We start from the raw sequence: 12,611 nt of genomic DNA, 5'->3' as shown, positions 1-12,611 counted from the left end.
CCTGATGCAAGTGCATCTGAAATGCCAAGCCCCCTCCAAGCAGTAGGATCTATTCTTTTTCTGACAGGCCTGTAACACTCGCTAACGTTTGTGGCTGACATGTGAGAAGGAAGGCCAAGCAGCAGGCAGCATAGGCAGATGCAAACTGGGAATGCCCTGAGGCTTGGGGTTTTTTTTGTTCTCAAGGGATTCTTCAGCCTGCCAGCTTGCAGGCAGGACAGGATGTGGGGACACAGGCTGGGACTGTTTGTCATTATCAGAAGGGGTCACTGCTGACAGATGTCCTCAGAGCTTTTAGAGCCGGCAAAGCTGCTAAACACTAATTTTTTAAATGAAGTTGTCAACTGATCTGTGATTTGATTGCGCAATTGCAGCGTTCAGGATAAACCATGCAGAAAATCATCTAATTAAATTAATAAGGAGTCCAAGGCGGGAGATGTTCTCCGATTGTTGCCTTGGTCACAGGAGGAGGAGAAAAGGCCCTTTTGGACAATTTTTCTTTCAAGGCAGGGATCGAAATGAGAGTAATATGTAATTTCACCTGGACCTTCCTGCAGCACGGGAGCCCCTGGACGCTGTGGTATACGTGGATCCTTGCAGCAGTGCAGCTAGTGCAGAAACTTGGCTCCCCATCTCTCATCACTGGGTACCTCACATACCGAGGCCAGGCCAGGGTGTGGGTAAGGGCAGGGAACGTTATTTCAAGGGCTTGCCTGCCCTGCTGACCTGCTGTGATCAAGGAAATACCATCCTCTGCATTTTCACCGTCTTGTATCGTGGCCATTTTCCACTGTGTTTTCCCTGGCAGGAATGTCTCTGTAGCTAGGTGAGGGATGGTGTGGGGCAACTTGTTCCATGTACTCAGCCGCCCCTGCTCTCCTCCTTAGAAGATGGCAGGAGCCGTATGTATTGATATGCGAGGTTCTGAAGCAGGATTTAGGCAGCAGCTGATTACCCCAACCCAGAATATGGACAGGATGGCAGTTCTAGCACTTTGACTCCTGTAAAAATGCAGCAGGAGCTTTACCGACAACAGCTCCTTGGGACCTGGTTTTTAAGTCATACATGAAAAAAAGGCACCCAGGAGCCCTGTGCTATCCGTGTTCAGTGCTCATGAAGAGAAACACCATTACTTTCCCCAGCTGCTAATTGCCCATTCCCAGGAGTGGGGGTTAATAGGTTCCCAGTGCTGAACATCACCTCCTGAATTACCATGTAGCCCCCTGGCACAATGGCACCAGCTATATATGTTGGTTTTTGAGCTCCCCTGGAGCAGTCTAGAAATGCAAGGGGTATTCAAGGCAGCTCGTAACTGTTTCATTCTCAGCCTACCCTCTGAGGGTCATGCATTTCCATAACTGCTGGGAAATACAGGGACACATCTGGAGGCGCCCTCAAAACATCTGGAGATTCACCAGTCTTCCCAGATGTTTTGTCTCTTTTTAAACGACCCATATGCTGAGAGTTGATCACTTTGGGGTTTTATTTTTAAATTTGCTGGAAAGTGCATTTTCATAGCTGTGGGATGGACTGACCCAGTTTGGGTTCAGTTCAGCAAGTGCAATAGTTTTCGCTCAGGAGCAGAAGGGGATGGGGAAGTGAAGCAGCGAGCTGAACAGCTTGTGCCACTGTTACACAAATCTGATGTTTCATTCTGAAGTAACACCTTTCCTCCACTGCTGCTTTTAACACACGAATAAAAATAAAGGAGTGGGAGTCAGCAGCTGTTAAATCGCCCCAAATGAAAAAGATAATATTTTGATTTTGCCTTACATAAAGCATGTAGGGTGGCCTGTAGCACATTTCTCTCTTTTTCTCATCTTTCTTGATTATTTTTGGTTTGGTCACTGAACTGAAAAATCCATCCTTTGCACTGCTTTAAGTAGAATTCCATGTCAAAGATTTTCTCAAGTAACGGCAGCAGCGGGGATGTTGGCGGAAAAGGCGGCAAGAACAGCGTTAATATGAGCTCCGTGCTTTGGGCCTAAGAGAGCTGTTAACTCACAATAACACCTTGGGGTATTATTGATTTTCAAAGCGACTGTCTTATTTTTGACAGCATAATTTTGTCACTCCCTGGGTCATTTTACTTTCTAATGGGAAAAAAGTCAGAGGATCAGACTGCTCTTTGATGGAAAAATAACATCCTGGTTATCCGGCTATTTTGTGACACTGGGAAAGAGGTGTACTTACGAAAGTTGGGAAGTTGGTTGAAAGTCATTTGTTATTTGTTTCCCACTTGTGCCAAACAGGCTTGGGTAAAGCTGAATCTTTCTACTAGAAAACTTTATTATAATTGTCAGTGTCCTCTGAAACTACATGGACTCTCCACTGAAATATCCAAAATGTACTTAATGGCAGTGGGAGGTAGGTAAATGACTGCCTGGAAGGCGAGGAAAATCTTTTTCTCCACTGTGGCCTAGCTTTTCAGCTCTCCACTGGGAAATCAAGGAAAGCAGAATACTCTTGCAAAACTGTCCATTAGTTCTTCTCATCAAGGAAAGGGTCTGACCCATTTGTGTGCTGGGAGGGGTCTCCCCGGGCTGGCAGAGAGAACAGGGTAAGCCAGCATCGCTGCCGTCTGCATCTCTTCCCTCTTGGTCCATCTGACCTCTGTGCTGCTCCACGTATTTTATCCAGCTCTACCAGCGTGTGTATGAAGGGAATGCGCAGAGCAGCCCCCCTCACCCACACATACCCATCGATACATGAATGTGTCTCCACTCCTGCACCCATTCATTTCTCTGGCATTGGGGCCTGGCATGGTGAGGAGCTGGAGAGTGAGGGATATCCCCTGCTCTTGGGCATATGCTGCTTATTGGGAAGATCACCTCCCTTTCTCATTATCACCCCTAGCAAGGCTCAAACTGTATCTAATCTCTTGTGAAGCAGATTGGCTTCTCATGTTACTGATGCCTTCAGCTGAGTGAAGGTAATCATCTCGGGAGCCTCTCCAGGGGAACGGCTGCTCAGGCCTGGTGTAGAGAATTCAAGTATTCCCCATGCAATGCTACAGGCTTGGGGAAGAGTGGCTGGAGAGCTGCCTGGCAAAAAAAGGTCCTGGGGGTGCTGGTCAACAGCCGGCTGAACATGAGCCAGCAGTGTGCCCTGGTAGCCAAGGGGTCCAACAGCATCCTGGCTTGTGTCAGCAATAGTGTGGCCAGCAGGAGCAGGGTAGGGATGGGGCCCCTGTGCTCGGCACTGGTGAGGCCACACCTCGAGTACTCTGTTCAGTTTTGAGCCCCTCAGGACAAGCAGGAACTCGAGGTGCTGGAGCATGTCCAGAGAAGGGCAGCGGGGCTGGGGCAGGGTCTGGAGCACAAGTGTGCTGGGGGGCGGCTGAGGGAGCTGGGGGGGTTTAGCCTGGAGAAGAGGAGGCTGAGGGGAGCCCTTCTCGCTCTCTGCAGCTGCCTGAAAAGAGGTTGTAGTGAGGTGGGTGCTGGTCTCTCCTCCCATGTAACAACTGATAAGATGAGAGGAAATGGCCTCAAGCTGCATCATAGGAGATTTAGGCTGGGTATTAGGAAATATTACTCCACTGAAAGAGTTGTCAAGCACTCGAACAGGTTGCCCAGGGAAGGGGTTTAGTCACCATCCCTGGAGGTATTTAAAAGATGGTTGGATGTGGTGCTCAGGGACATGGTTTAGTGGTGGACTGGCAGTGTTAGGTTTACAGTTGGACTCAATGGTCTTAAAGGACTTTCCAACCTATATGATTCTGTGTATCTTTGTATCGGTTTTAGTAACCTAAACATTGTTCTGTGTAAGTACTCACTGGTCCAGCTTCAAAATACACCTTCCTTCCTAAGAACCCCATCAGAGGATATTTCTTCACTTCTGTTTGACTTTGGCTACTACCAGAGTTCAAGACCCTGGACTGAGAAGCAACAAGGTCCTTTTTAATTTCGTTTAAGCATATAGTGTCAGTTTGACCTTCAGGTTGACTTTATTTGTTGGTTTAATTTGCCTATAGGCATTTCCTACTGACCACTTCAAAGTCAGATCTATCGGCATATTTTTTGTTCAAATCCAGCTAACAATCTCCATTGGAAGAACAATTTACACTGCAGGAGCTTCTTCAGGGTTTGTAGCTGTGCATCTTTGCCCATGCTGCATGGGGAAACCAGGAGGAAAATATGTACATGTAGACTTCTCCAGCAGTGCACGATGACTCGTCCTTTTGCTCTGCTGCTTCTCCACCCCTTCATCTGCGACTTCCAAGTATTGCAGAAACCTCTAATTTATCTAGCCTGTTATCTGAGCATGTGTGGCAGAAGGAAATACTCCACCCAGATTGGGGATCTTATCTAATCCAGTAACAGCAATGCCAGGGAGTTGCTTGGGACTGCTATAGGATGCTCCTACGGATAATGGCACTTCATAACCACTCAGATGTGTGGGATGGGAGTCTGGGCCAGCTGAATGGAGAGACACCGTCTTCAGGCATGGGGTTAGGTTCTTATGGCTAACAGAAAATGTGCCTCTACCAAAGTGGCCCTGTGAGAATGAGAAGGGATTTGTCACATTTGTATTGCCGAATTGCTGAAAGGCAACCCAGTTACCACAGATGCTGTGCAATTGCAGGCTGCATCATAAACAGGTGCCCTGGTGGGGTCATCCAGGCAGAATCCCTGTCTCTGAACTTGCTGGTGGGATCCTCTGCCCTGATGTTAAATCTGGCAGCAGGAACATACCTGGGGCCCTTGCTGATGCCCAGGGAGGTTTTGCTGCTGTGCCCCACGGTGACCAGAGTCTCACGCAGCTCATGAAAGAAGCCTTTTCCTGTGGCTCAGCTCCCAAACCAGGGAAGCAGAGATCCTGCATGATGATATGAGTTTGCCCATTTTCCATGGAAATGGAGATCGAGGCATCTCTCCATCCTGCTCTGCAGGGCATGAAGATGCTCACGAGGGCTGAAAAACCTTTTGTGCCTTCTCAGTACAGCTCCCCCACAGTGGAGGAGTTGTTTAGAAATGTTGGCCTGAGTTACTGTCCCTTTTAAGGACTTAAACCATAACTCTCGAGTTATCAACTTGCCTAGCGTTTACTTGAGGATCCCGGAGGGGAAAGGGGATAGGTGTGGCTGGGGAGAGACCTTTGGCAGATAAGTTTCCAGCAGCTCATTATCTGTTGGTGAGATTTCAATGCCTGTGAAATATGAAGCTGCTAATTTGTATTTTAATATTCCTCTTGTGTCCCATCGTCTGTATAAATTAAGTAAATTCAATCAAAGGCTATCCCTTATCTATTGCATGCGCGTGCCTTGCTGGGGAGCCGGATCGGTTACAAAGTGAGAGAGGACAGGAATAGAAATCTGAGATCTCTCCTGATATATCAAAGTCAGACAGAGGGAGAGCATTGATCGCAAGCAGCTAGACAACAGCCTGTGCAATAAAAAAAAAAAAAAAAAAAAAAGAAAGAAAAAAAGAGGAGGAAGAAGAAGCAGGCAGAACAATCTCTCTTTTCTCTTCCCTATCAGCATCCTGAGCTTTGAATTACAAGTGAATGAGAGCTGACTTATTCCTTTTTTGAGGGAGAAACGCACGCACAGGAGTCAGGGTAGCTAGAATTATGGCTCCCCTGGCCATCGTAGATTGGCCCCCTTGTGTGCGTGTAGTATTTTGTATTACTGTTTATGGGGCTAACTTTAATGTCTTAATATATATGTGCAGTGTGCCAGAATTACAGCTGGAGGGGGAACCATAACTTTGAACTTCCTGACTTTTGTGCGTGTAAAACCTCAGCTGTAGTGTTAATTTACTTGGAGATTTTTGGTTGTTGTTGTTGGTCGTTCCCTGCCCCATTTCTTTATAGATACAAGAAGGATGAGAAAGGAAAGTGGCAGTGTGCTTATTTGATGCTGCAAATGATAAATTAGCCCTGGGAATTCCCAGGCAGGCTCTGGCTTTTCGTGCTGCTGGTGGGGAGGTGGAAGTTCAAAGGCTATGCTGTGGCTCAGAGGAAGAAAAGCGAGGCCCGAAGCTATTGCAATAGCAAGGTGTAACAGTGCTTGTGGGGGCAGGAGCAGGACAGCTTAGGAGGGTTTGGTGTTGCTGTAACACTCATGTATATGTAAGGATGTGGGAAACAGCACTGTAAAGCTGAGGGGCAGCTCATCTTCCTTGTGGGACCAGGAAGGCAGAGCCAGGGAGGCAAGCCCAAGGGTGGCAGATCTTGTGCTAGCCTTAATATTAAAATATGGAGCGCCTGACTTTATTTACCACTTCCAGCACAGTTTTATGGCTCCACATTGGTTAGTCTGGAGTAGTCCGAGCCTTCTTGCTAAAGGAAGGGGTACCAACAGTACGTGGATGGTGAGGATGGTGAGGGCTTCCCCAGCTAACCAGAGATGGGCTGTTTGTCCAGGAGTGCAAAGCTTTGTTTAGTTTGCAGGTTGCGTAACTTTTTAAAGGCTTTTCTCTTCCTTTTCTTCATGAAAAAGCTTAGAAAGCCATCAAGTTGTAAGTGAAGAAATTGTTCCGTTGAATGATGTGTCCAGTTCCCTGCATCTCTAGCCCATGCTGGTTCCCTAATGACTTGATCAGAGAAGGCACATGGGGAGTGGCTCTCCTCCACTCAGCTGTGTCTCTTCACCTCACTCTTTGGCACCTCTGAGTTTTAAGGTCCCTAATTCTGTGTTGCATGCACTTGAAATCAGCTCAAAAGCTTCGAGGGAGGAAGGGCAGACAGACTGACAGATGGATGGACTTACACACTGAAACAGTTTGATTGCTCCAGTGTTATTTCCATCAGCAACTTGATTGGAAAATAAATTAAGGCAAATATGATTTTGAAGGGGGAAAAACCTATAAATTCTAGTTTAAGGAAAGTTGAAGTGAAAAATTTCAGCCCTCCTGAAAACACATTGTTCCTTCAGGTGCCAGAACCTGTCTCAGTTGGAGACTCTCATGTAGGCAGACCATGGAGGAGGCACGGAAAGAGTGGGTGCATGGCAGGTCTAACTGGGCTAGCTGTGGGTGGTTTCTTCTGGGTGTCTGGTGCAAGAGCTGTGCTTTCATTGCCTGCCAGGCACAGCCTGTGCTGTCAAACCAGGAGAATCTAACCCTCAAAGCAGGGCACTCGAGTGCTGCTGCAGGGCCATCATGCTGAAGAGCCTACAAGAACATTGTTTCTCTCCCTTTCCTCCTAAAAGTACCCCCTTTGCCATCCCTGCCCAAATCCCTCCCCTAAATAACCAAGAGCTCCAAAGTCCTGATAACCTCAGGTGGAAATCTTGAAAGCAACAGAGGTAGCCCAAGAGATTCTTTGGCCCTGATACAACCAGAAATGCAGAGAGAAGGAAACCCCAGGAAAACCATGCTGTCTGCCAGGAAAAAAAGCCATGCTCCCTCTGTCTCCACTCCCCTCTCCAAACTGCTTAGCAATGCTGAGTGTTTGCTGGCTGCTTCTGACTCCCCCTCTAGATAAAGCTGCAGCATAATGAGACATAGAAGGAGCGAGCCACTTGCCTAGAGGCACTTCTTTCCTCCCCTTCTCACTGTGCAAGGAGGGGGAAGGCTCAGAGGTGCCTGCACTGTCCCAGAGCCTTTCGCTTAAGCAGCGTGCAGCAAACACCGCACAGCCCTCCCAAAGATTTCAGCTCATTTTCCCCAAGGCTGGTGTAGCATTAAGTTCTTATATCCGAAAACAGCCTTTCAAACTGCTGCCTGGTGTGTTACATAAATCCTCACCAGGATCCTCAGAGACTGCAAGCAATTACACTAGGTGCTGAAGAAGCAAGCGTCAAAGAAAGGTTAAAAGAAGGAGAAAAAAAAAAGAAACAACAAAGATCCCAGCCCTGGTAGCAGCTTGGAGTGGGAGGGAAGCCCACATGCTCAAGACAAGACTGTGTGACTTTTGTGGAAATTGGTACATCTTGGCCCATTCCAGCCAGGGCCCAAGGAAATTTCACCCATTTCTTCACTGTGACACTATTTAGTAAAGGTCTGGAACATTCATTTAGGCCCTAAAAGAGGAGAAACAGTTGTCAGCAGAGCCCTGAGAGTCTGTAGATGGTTCCTTGAATTCCATGCTTATGTAGGCATTATCTGGGTGCTCTCCAGTCAAGGACATTCACCTCTGTACAGACCTCCCCGTCTCCTCTACCCACTCAGCTGGACATGCACAGGTGCTCTGGGAAGGGGTGTTCACACCATCTGACCTTGCTCTCCAACAATAAATGGCAAAGAGCTGAAGTCTGTCTCCTTACAGCCAGCAGAAAGCGTGAGAGGTTTCTCTGGAGACCAGTTCAAAGCTGAGAGTGGCTTGTGCCAGGCACACGTTGGAGGCCTTCCAAGGTCTGCCTGCAGCCTGAGATCAAGAGAGGAACCAGAACCCAGAAACCAAGCTTAAAGACCTGGAATTCGCCAGGGCAGGTCCATAGTGCAGATGACGTCTCCAGTCATGGGCTGAGGTCCCCTGTGATCTGAGCAGGCTTCTCAGCTCTGCCAATGCAGCAACTCCACTTTGGGTCTGGCTCAGTCAGAGCCAACTTGGGACTCTCCTCCGGTGCCTTAAAATCAGCTGCAAATTTAAGCCGTTACCTTCCTTGCCTTCCCATTTCCCCTCAGGGCAATAATCTCCATCAACGAACATCTCCAAAGTGCTTCCAGATCAGTGTGTGGAGCCTGATGTCTCAAAAGCTTCCCCCGCGCTTGATGCAGAAGTGCTGTTTTCCCAGAGCTGCCCTGTGCCTAATGCAAGCAGTGTGAAGCAAGCCTGCTTTCCCTGGTGTTTTGCTCTCTGTTAGCCCCATAATGTTGTTATCCTTCATGACCTGACAGCTCTAGTGCCTGGCCGATAGCTAACTTTTGGGGAAAGGCGGGGTTAGGGTTGAAGTGAATACATCAAATAGATTTAACAGGGGTGCCTGAATTCATGGTGCTCATAACACATGCATTTCCCTAATAGACATAGGCATGGATTTAACTGTCAGGCAGTTGCATTAAGAGAATGGATAGCAGATCCTGGAGACATCTGAGCTCTGGGTGGAGAGGAGGTTTAATCCAGGTACACTGTTCTGGCAAATGTGTCACTGACTGGTTGGAGGATTCAATAATAACTATCGTTTTTAGCTGTTCCCTGGCGGCAAGGCAGATCCTGTTAACCTGCATTTATCAGAGGTGAAAGCAAAGCGCAGAGAAGCTAGAACAGTAAGTCGGTAGCAAGAAAGGAGCCCACGTGCTAACCCACTGGAGTGCTCACGCAAGCCTGCTGTACAGTCGTGGACTCTGAGTGATCTTTGGGAGGGAGCACAGTCTATGGACTGTTGTCCATGGACAACTGAACGAGCAAAATGTCCAGACTTCTTCAGGAGGGGTGCTAGGGAGCTGCAAGACAAGTTGGTGATGCATAGCCATCGGTCAGTCCAGAGAGGGTGGCTGATGCTCCCCAAAGCATCCCACGGAGCAGCACTGATCAGCACTGGTATCAGGTCCTTTCCCTGTTTCTTTCCCAGGTGGGTGTAGCACGCAGAACTGCCTTGCTTCTCCTCAGCACAAGCTGACAGAGACAAGGAGCTGAAGAAGCTAAAGAAAATCTAAGAAAAGTAGGAGGAAAAAGAGGATCTGTGGGCCACTGACATTTTCCCTGGTATCTCGAAGCATCTTTGAAAGACTTGTCTATTCCTTTGACAGAGCCAGCTAGCCCTTCATCTGGGAACTGCACGAGTCTCAGACATCTTCAAAGCAGGATGGCCGCATTCGCATTCACATTCCCAGCTGCGGGGACTTTCAGAGTCTATATTTAGGTTTTTCTATAGGATAAGGGACAGACAGCATGGTTTCTGCTGAAGAAAATTCTGTTTCTCCGACCCGCTTAAATCCTTTGGATGAGTTAAGAGACCAGTGGATAAAAGAGAATGAGAGAGTACATATACACACACTCCTCCTTTTGAATTTCAAAAGCATTTTTTGATAAAGACCCTGACAGAGAGCCATCAAGGCATGATGGTGACCAGGGGGTGCAAGTTAAAATCCCTGTGGTAGATTAATGCTGTTGGAGAGAATAAGAAGAAATGGGCAATTCTCAGCAGGGGAAATTGTGATTGTCAAGGGGTTCTTGCAGGTCAGCATTGGATGGGAATATTGCTCAGTCTATTTACTAATGGCTGTGGCCAGGGCTGACTAGAGAGGTAGGTAAGTTTGCTGATGGCACGTTTTTGTATTTGTTTTCAAGACTAAAAGGGAGTGGAGAGTAGCTTTAACAGAGCTGGGAGTCTGGTGTCCTGATTCCCACCTCTGACTTAAGCTGGCCCAGCTCCGCTGCCAAGAAGTGCCTCTGGTTTGCACTCAAGGCCCTTTTGTTTGCAGGCGGCAAGGGAAGCAGACTGGAGAGGGCTTGTGACTGAGCTGGACTGCTCATTCCCAGCTGCCAGCATTTTCTGACAAGCCATGCTGCTTTGTCTGGCACATTCAGCTGCCATATGTCCCCAATCGGAGGGCTGAGGCCATGAATGCCCAAGTCAGGATAGCTTCCCAGCATAGGAGCGGGGTTTCTAATTAGTCTGCAACCCTGCCAGGATGTTGTGAGAAGGAAGTTAATTAGCAGAATCCGTTTGGGCAGCTTGCCATGGAAGTCGGACTTGCACTTCACCTCTTACAGTTTCTCTGTTCCTCTGTCCACCCTACCCATGCACATCAGTCAATCAGCCCCTCTGCATCGCTGTCTGCCTGTTAACTGTTCATCCAACCATCCATCATCATTGTCCTTCTCTCCATCTCTTGTACTTAGATCTTACTGCTCCTCCCATGGGAGCACTGCTTAGGATCACAGTTTTCCCTGCTAGCCAAGTCCTGCTTCTCAGGCTCTGGGAATTGTAGCTAAATTGGAGTAATTAAAAAAGAAGGGAAGTTAATTGAGATGAAAGGAGATGACATCAACCAACGAACTCTGGTTAATACGTGTTGGTGAAGCCCAGGCAAGTGTTGCAGTGTTTGCAGTGGTCATCGAAAACCTCTGACGCCTTATTTGTAGACCGTGTGTCATACAGTGCTCTGTATTTGGGGATGGGGAGGGATTCTCCTTTCTGGAAGGGGCTGTTGGTATTGAATTATCTTGTCATTTTTCTTCCCAAAATATTCTTTGCACCATGTTGATAATTACGCAATTTACATCTACACTGTGTGAATTCTAATTGGACAAGTTGTTTTGGCTTGATAGGCTCCAAACACTACCATAAACTCAAACATATGGGTGCTGTGCTGGTTTGAGAAGGCCTTGTGGAGCTGTTCCCTTTCCCTGTAAACAAGGATGTTAACCTCACCTCCCATCGCAGCTTCAAGACCCTCTGACATTTTGATCTGCTCCAGGATTTATGTGAGGGAAGATTTTGTCTCATCTGTTAAATGAAGTGCCTCAGATAAGGCATTCCTATTTATTAAGACAGTTATTATATAATAATTAAGCACCAGTTGCTGACAGAAAACATATTTATGGAGGTTTAACAACGCAGCCTGGGAGAGATAAATAGTTGCTGTGGAAGTGATTGGGGTTTCACACATTGCAGCTATCCATTAAAAATCAGAGAGGCAGAACCTAATACTTAGGACACTTTCATGACCAACAGTTGGATGAGAGCTGTTGAAAATGGAAATATTTTTCTGGAAGAGGAACTAGAGCTGCTCTGTTGAGAAAAGGCACTTTCCAAAGCCGGGGCAACCTTGTTCATGAGGGGTCACACTGAGAGTCAGGTGCCCTCTGCACCCCCCTGCTCCTGCTGAGAGCCTTGAGGTCCTGGGTGGTGTTAGCAGCTGGGCTGCATGATGGAAAGCTTCACATCTTCTTCCAAGAGTCATGCTGGGCATGAAGCGCAGGATCCCTGGAGCAGACCAGCTGCAGACACCGGTGTCATCTTTTGCTTCCACCATCCCCATGGCAGCCTACTCCTCCTGCCCATCAAAAAAATTTGCCCCAACCTTGTGCATGCATTGCTCCCCGTGATCACCAGTGTCAGCATGCCAGGGCAGGGAGTCCAGCATGCCACAGCAAGGACTCCTACTGGTGGGAGAGGAAGGAGGCTGCATTTCAGAATAGCTGGTTTTCATACAGGAGATTTTGGAAGGCATCTCAATTTCAGTGCCTGCTTGGCCTAATCTCAGTGCTCACAGGCTGAGATGTGCTCCTGGAGGGGGAAGAGGACAGTAAAGGGTGCAGGATCTCTCTACTCTCTAAAAGCTCCTTTAATTAAGATTTGCTACTCTTTATACATGTTAGAAAATATGCTGCAAGCAAGGAGATGAAGAACAACTCACTGCCTTCCACGAGATCTCAGGAGCCCGAACTCAGGTGGCCTGAGTTTCTCTGCATGACCCTGGCAAAAACCTTTGCTTTCAGTATGGCATGAGCAACCCCCAAAGATGCACACTGCAGCCCCTCCTAATCTGGAACCAGCAACATCAAACACTACCAGATACCAAGGTGATGCCGTGATGCAGTGTGTAGAAATACCTGCCCTTCCTTCAAGCCGTCATTGGTGACTCTTCGCAGGGCTGCATGGCTGCGCTGGCGTTCGCTTCTCTGACAGCCCAGCTCTGCTGCAGCAGCCGAAAGGGAGGGGGGTAAAGGGGAGCATGGGGAAATCAGGGGAAATGTGAAAAAGAAAGCCCTCTGAA

At 47.9% G+C, this 12,611-nt stretch overlaps 1 long non-coding RNA gene across 1 annotated transcript in view; it reads left to right on the top strand.

Moving 5' to 3' along the window:
• LOC142065996 (uncharacterized) overlaps positions 1-12,611 on the top strand; it is a 147,089-nt gene that overhangs the window by 100,101 nt on the left and 34,377 nt on the right. The window lies entirely within an intron of this gene.

This window comes from Phalacrocorax aristotelis, chromosome 18, assembly GCF_949628215.1.
Source record: "Phalacrocorax aristotelis chromosome 18, bGulAri2.1, whole genome shotgun sequence".
Lineage (NCBI taxonomy): Eukaryota > Metazoa > Chordata > Aves > Suliformes > Phalacrocoracidae > Phalacrocorax > Phalacrocorax aristotelis.
Note: the sequence above shows the minus strand (reverse complement) of the source record. Positions and strands in the feature narration are given on the sequence as shown.